This window comes from Electrophorus electricus, chromosome 16 (genome assembly GCF_013358815.1).
Source record: "Electrophorus electricus isolate fEleEle1 chromosome 16, fEleEle1.pri, whole genome shotgun sequence".
Taxonomy (NCBI): Eukaryota; Metazoa; Chordata; class Actinopteri; order Gymnotiformes; family Gymnotidae; genus Electrophorus; species Electrophorus electricus.
In genome coordinates this window covers 4,058,271-4,065,518 of record NC_049550.1, presented here as the reverse complement: position 1 = coordinate 4,065,518, position 7,248 = coordinate 4,058,271, and the positions used below count along the sequence as shown (strand labels likewise).

At 39.9% G+C, this 7,248-nt stretch overlaps 1 long non-coding RNA gene and 1 other non-coding gene across 2 annotated transcripts; both read left to right on the top strand.

The window, feature by feature from the left end:
* Positions 1 to 5,356: 5,356 nt before the first annotated feature.
* Positions 5,357 to 6,895, top strand: LOC113588366. Its single transcript, XR_003411844.2, has 5 exons — positions 5,357 to 5,459; positions 5,703 to 5,812; positions 6,041 to 6,087; positions 6,481 to 6,521; positions 6,695 to 6,895. It is a non-coding gene; the product is annotated as an uncharacterized LOC113588366 (long non-coding RNA).
* LOC113588370 lies at positions 5,872 to 5,958 on the top strand. Its single transcript, XR_003411845.1, has one exon. It is a non-coding gene; the product is annotated as a small nucleolar RNA SNORD60 (small nucleolar RNA).
* Positions 6,896 to 7,248: the final 353 nt, after the last annotated feature.

The window sequence follows — 7,248 nt, the reverse complement described above, 5'->3', positions numbered from 1 at the left end:
ACTATAATAGTACTATTGTAGAGCATTGTTTATTGCACTGATGTTGACTTCTCCTATGTTGACTAACTCTAGTACTTATTCATTATTGCATTGATTGTTGTCTGAGATAGAGCTTATGTATTTTGTACTTCTAGGCATCAACATTGACCCCTGTATTTCAACAGTATTCTAATTCAATGGTATCTTGGACTTTAACCTACTCTACTGGCTAGGATGTATTCTACGAATAAATTACAAAGCAGTTTTGTAAGTCACTTTAGATAAGAGTGTCTGCCATAAATGTAAATGTAAATGTTATAATCTGTTCTCTCTTTCTGCTGAGGTACACCTACTCCTGATGTTATGTTGTTACTGAGCCTCAACTCGTCTCAGCTACCATGGCTCCTCCCACCACCCCCTGATGCCACCCTGCTGTAGCCCACCACACTTCCACCCCCCCCAAACTACTTCTCTGTTGCCCTTGACAGACGTTCGCATACAAGATGGGTTTCAGACACACACCATCGAAAGTAGACTAGGACTTCAGAAACACCAAAAATAATAGACATTCATTACTTAATTCTCTATTTTTTATTTTATTTTTTTTCTTCACTTTCACTACTTGGGTCAAGAACCTGAAGTGGGACAGTAACATCAGCTCCATCATCAATAAAACCCAGCAGAGGATGTACTTTCTGCATCAGCTGAAGAAGTTCAACCTGCCCCAGGAGCCAATTGTCCAGTTCTACACTGTCATCATAGAATCTGTCATCACTACATTCATTACAGTGTGTGGCAGCTCAGCTACCATGCATGACATCCACAGACTGCAGTGCATTATCAGGTCTAAAGAGAAGACCATTGGTGTTAAGCTGCCCACACTGCTAGGTTCTGCTCACTTCCAGAATCAGTAGGTGTGTGGAGAAAATCACAGCAGACCCATCTCGCCTCAGTCATCACCTGTTCCAGTGCCTTCCCTCAAGCCGGCGCTTTAGTCAAATAAGGATCAAGACAACCCAGCTACAGAGAAGATATTTTCCAATATGCCATCACTCATGAACAGTTGATGCATATAAACTCTCCATAACATGCAGAATCTCACACCTAAACATTTCATCTTGATCATGTACTTCACCTTTATCTGCTCTTTTCTGCCCTATACCTTTTACCTGCCAATCTACTTATTTATTGTACTTCATCTTTCTATGACATGTAAGGTTCCAAGTATGACTGTGTGTGTGTGTGTGTGTGTGTGTGTGTGTGTGTGTGTGTGTGTGAGTGTGGTGGAAATGTCTTTTGTTGTATTATGTACATGCAGCTGTGCATGGTGAGATACTGTAACCAAGAACAAATTCTTTGTATGCGTGGAAATAAAGCTTGATTCTGATTCTGCACTTTATTCTTTATATTATTACTATTGCAGTGTCCGTTGTCGGCCAGAGGAGATGATCTTGGTTCATCTCAAGGTTTCTTCCTCATGCTCTAGGGAGTTTTTGCTACTGCCACCCTTGGCTTGCTCACTGGGGCTTGGACTCAGACATGTGTAAAGCTGCTTTATGACAACAGCTGTTGTAAAAGCACTATACCCATAAATTTGACTTTGACAAAAGTATTAAACAAAGGCTTGGTATGCACAATGAAAGTGTCATCGCTACTTCACAATGATACTGAGGTTCCGGTAGTCTTAAATAGCGTGGTGCTGATGAGGAGGTGTGTGTGATCAGTAGCTATGGTGATTGTTAGAATTCCAGAGATGGGGCCCTCTGGTGGCCAGCTGCATGTATTAGAGCTTCAACCCTGACTAACATTAAAGGGTCTCAGTGATGAGATATTAGAGAATGATAATCAGCTGGATCAGTATTGTGATGGCTTGTAGGTAAAAAATTGTTTTTTAGTCGACAAGTACAGGACTAGAGGCTGTGGCTCCACCTACCAGATGGCACCTTGGTAACCAAACCCTGTGCTGGGTGTCTGCAGTCTTTTGTGATTTTATGTCCCTTCCTCAGGCATGCTGACTGATAGATGTCCTGTAAATGATCTGTGTGTGGCAATGTCTTTAAAGAATGAGCCCTGATATGCCACAGTGATTACTTCTTTACAGGTCTTTAGGACGAGGTTAAAGAGTATACATACTCATTAGTTAAATGGTTTCATATGATTTGTTTAACAAATATGGAACAAATATCAGTATGCCTTTCTTTTATAGAGTCAGGTATTTATTTATTTATTTATTTATTTATGTAAAAGCTGAACTATGTGTGTAATTGGCGACCTCAGTGAAAATATGCAATTGCATGAAATATACAGAAGACAATTTTGCAACGTGGCTCGGGGGCCTTCATTTCTCTGAGCTGATTTATCTAATCATGGAGCGCGTGTTAAAGGAGTACTCAAAAACTCTATCTCTTTTTGTGACAAGAATGCATATTACATATAACATTGTTTACACAATGACGGACAGACATTAACACTGGAAGTGATCTGAGAAAGAGAATATAATTGTGACAAAGTAAGCAACACAAGGCATTGTAGGATTTTAGGACACAGTAGTTACAGTACAGATCAAGATGTAAGGTGGATGTAGTAGTGGTGTTTATATTATCTACCATAAAAACATAACAAAATGGCAAATGCTTGCTGTATTATGAGCTGCCACAATCATTCTCACAGCTTGCTTGGAAAATGTCATGTAAATGGAATGCAAATTTTCAGCTTTCCTGCTTGGAAGCAAAAACATGGAACTCAGGAGACTGAGTTACCAAAGAAGAATATGAAACACTCATGCTGCATTAACTGTATTATTCATATACTTCATATTAAGTGTTTCAATAGTAAATGAAGGAAGACTGCTTCAATTCTTAGTCTCTTTATTTAACAATATTGTATTGTTATTGTAAAAATATTGATTAGTGTTATGCTGAAGTAAATGCGTAGTGTAACAAACATTAACAAACTGAACTGCACTACAAATACAACAGATAAAGTCAATGTAACAAAACTAACAAAATTAAACACATATATATGAACTAAAAACCTATTGCACTGAAAGGTTCATAGGACTAATGTAGTGCAAATACAACAGATAACTGTTACAACCCAGTCTAAGTGGAAAGGTTAGCACCAGGCTGAGGCCCTCTCAGACCACCAGGGGGAGGCCTCGAGTCAGGCACACTACCAATCAGGCTTGATGCCCAACAGCTGGGCTAGATCTATATAAGCCCAGTGAGCCAGTCACTCCATGGTGCTAAAGTTTTGGGCCAAGTGCCTAGCTGGTAATGCTGGGTCTTGAGGCCTTTGTGCTACACTGCTCTTTGAGGGTGCCTGTGCTTTTATATGTCCCCTGCCTTCTCCAGTTTTTCCTCTTAAGTCTGTCTCTCTTCTGAGGCTTCCCTTAGTCACTAAGTTTCCTCCATGTTTTGTTTGGGAAGTTTTAGTTTGGTTTTCCCCAGTGTGTTGGTGCTACCTTTCTTGCCATGGTGTTTAGTTTTTCTGCCTGTTTTGTTGTCCTCCCTGCATCTGAAGTGCAATATACCCATAGGCAGCTTAGTGGCTGCCGCAGTCTAGCGCAAGCTTCTTTGCCTCGTAACAAAGGGGCTGGGGTTTGACTCCCCACCTTTTGGGTTTTTTTAACTTCTCTTGTTTTACCGGTTCTAAGACCTAACTGTTTTGCATATGGGCCCACCATCATTAAAGTGTGGTAGCTCACCCAGTAGATTGTTGGTGTCATCTATCTGACCTGGGTTTGAACCCTGTTACACTAAGCTGTGGGTTTAGCAGCAATGAATAATAGAGGCTGTACTGGTTAGTATGAAATTATGTTTAATGCAATGAAGTACTGGAGCAAGGTTCAGGAGCTGACCATGCCATAGTAAACAAAAATGCATGTCTACAACAGAAAAGCAAAAATAACTTCCCTAGTGATATAAACAGAAAAAAACACAAAACTATTCCCATGGATATCAGAAGCAGTTATTTTTCCTGTTCCTGATGCAGATGTACAGGTAGTAGGGAAAACAAAATTATAAAATTGACTTTATAATTTATCAGTTCATTTGTCACATACATAGTCATACACAGTATAACTCGCAGTGAAATGGTTGAGAGTGTTCTTTCCAAACTGAGGAAAAAGAAAACAGCAGTGCATATATATATATTCATATTCTATATATGTACCATATTAACATTTGACCACAGGTGAAGCCACAGACAACTGGGTTTCCATCCCAGTGTTGACTTTCACTGATATCTCTCTCCTTCTATTTACTAATTTACAAGGCTCTTCAGATCAGTGCTGTGTGGCTCACCCTCAGTAACGTTACTCAGGTAACCAGCCCAACCAACAAGACCTTCTTTTTGAGCCTGTGCACGTGCCGTTGACTTGTAGAGACATCTAACATTTTAAAAAACTCCTGACAGCTCTAAACCTTTAAATGAATATCTCATGCTTTACAGGGTGACTTACAGGACCAGAAAGGCACATTTTTTGTTTGTTTCCCCTCTTGACTCTGAAAGGCAACTTATTTCAGTTTTAACAAAATTAAGTACATGACTAAATAATAAATATTTTTTACTTTAGAGAGAGAGAGAGAGAGAGAGAGCGCGCAATGTGAACCACAAATAATGCCTGATACCTATCTCTACAAACACAGATTTAAGTACATGCACACATGACAAGCAACAATGTTCAGGTGTGTGATAACAAAGGGGGGGGGGGGGGGCGGGGGTGGTTACAAACAAGAGGGCAGTCACAATCCAAACAGTCAATGAACGCGTTTCCCACAGCACGTGGTGAGCCATACCCCATGATGTGTGGCAAGGGGAAAGTACTGTTGCTCTGCTCCTCTTGACCACAGCATCTGTATTTCTGCTTCTGACTTTATATAACACAAGTGTACTATCTGAATAAACTGAGTTGTGATTGTGTTTATGAGCATTTTTTTTAACATAAAAAGGAAGTACACTGCTACTATTTTTGTCATACTACATTGCTTTGACAAGTTCTATGTAGTAACATTTTTAGAACACAGTGTATTTATTGCATCATAATGATTACCGACTATTGACAATTATGATTTATTTATTACCTTATTATAGTGTGTGCCTAATGTAAATTTGTGCAAACTAGGCCACAGTTAATATTTTATTTATTTGTATGTGTTTATTTAATTATTTATTTTAAAATTAACGCGAATTAATTAAGAGCACATAGTACATTCCTGCTATTCTATGTTATTTTATTATCACTCAAGGTAAAATCTTAAATTCACGCAAATAGCAAACGTCTCTAAATTCTTTTCCAGAAGGTGGCGATAACGAGTACGTACTTACACTTTTAGCGGACGCCACAAAGAAGAAGAACTATAAAGGGCAACGCGCCTGGCTGCTGGGTCTTTTGGCTTGTAGTTACCAGCCGTGTTCGGTTTGGGTGATATGTTATCTCGGCGCCTTCTTGCTCAACATCTGGACATGTCCATGTCCATGTAAGAAACAGTTTGTGTGTTTAATTAGGCCGGGTTTATTCTCTGTGGCATACAAGCCTAGCGCTAGTTAGCTGTGGTAGCGGGCTGAACGGTTTACTAGCGGTTAGCTATGGCGCGTGGAAAATATTTCAAGCACTTGTACTGAACGTTATTTGTGTAATTAGAATTTAAGTGCCTCGTATATCTTGCTAGGTGGCAGGAAAATGCCTTGTTAACAAACCTTTTTCCCCCCCTTATATGTAGGCTTGCGGGACCACGTGGCTATGGATGACCGAATGCTATGCCGCGTGGCTGACTGACTACGTTAGATGATGCCTGTCCATTAGGACGTTCCCAAAGACAACTGTGTTAAGGTAAGCTTGCCTGCTTCGGTGCATTCATAATCTAGCATTCTTACTGTAGAGTGCTCCTGAACCACTGATGACCTTTCTATTTTTTTCTGACACCTCGTATGAGCACTGCCTAGCAGTGCTTGATTATGAATTATAGTCTGAGGTTCATGATCCTGCATTTTCAGTGACTTGCTTAGGCAAAGAGCTTTTATGTTTAATGCTTTTGTGGCTTTCTCTTCCTCTAACCAGGTCCCTGCTTTCTGGAATGCTATGGACAAGAGCATATGATGCAGGAGGTGAGTCAGTTTGCTGCAAGTTTTAAATATATGTTTAATTTTTAAAGGAGTCAACACTTGTCATAGCTGTGTGTAGGGCCAAAAGCAGACATCTTGATTCATTCTGCACTTTTTAGCCCCTTGCCTTTTTTGGTGCTGAGGTATTCTGTACTTGGCTGTGGAATGCTATGATGAGCATGTGTTTGTCTGGTCCTTACAAAAGGATCTGATGATAAACTCTCTCCCTGATGCATTGCAACAGCTGGTATTTTTTTCATTGAAGTAACATGCAGAATTGTTGACTACCCAGCCCTTTCTAAGCAGACTTGGCTCAAATGTTCATCATTCTCAATATGAAGATATGCTGTTTTGTAGGAACCTTTTGTATCTTTATAATTGTATGGGTTTTCACAGGTTTATTGAAAAATCCTGGTGGTTTGTGCATCATGATGAAGGTAAGCTGGTTTTGGTACTCTAATTGAACCGGTGTACCTCATTAGTCACTGGTATTCCTGAATCAGTAGAATTCACTTGCAGTGATTATGCACTTCCTATTTTACTCATCTGAATTTTTATGTACCTACTGCAAGTTTTCAGCTAACATCCTGCTAACACTGTCCTCCTGCAGGTGGGAAATTACTGGAGTAAGGGACGTGGGTGTTGGCTAACTTGACATGCACACGCATTGCCATGGCTTATGAAGGTTGTGCCCAAGACCATGGCATGGGTTCAACAAGTAGCATTTTTACATTGATAATATTGAAAAATATTCAACAAGTTGTATGAAGGTTAAAATGCCCTGTTTCTAAATAAAGTTGGTTTCTCAACATGTTGGGGTCAATGGCTTGGTTTGCATTTGTAGTTTCAGTGTGGTCTCTGATTTACAGATGGATCTAGGTACGTTGCTATATATGCACCTTAGTGGCTTGGTTTGATTAAAGCCCTTTGTCTGGGAGCTTTGAATTGGTTCTCGATATTTTGAGTGCCGTTTGTGACCATGATACTTTGATTCAGGCCGGTATCCTATCTAAATTCGCTCCCAAATCTGTTTACCTTGTAGTCCTGCAGGGTGGAACTTGCATTTGAAATAATACTGTAGGACCGCTCAGGCAATGATGCAAGTCTTGTAACCGTTCAACTTCAAAGAACACCACTTTCCGCACCTTTTACATTTCTTGGTAG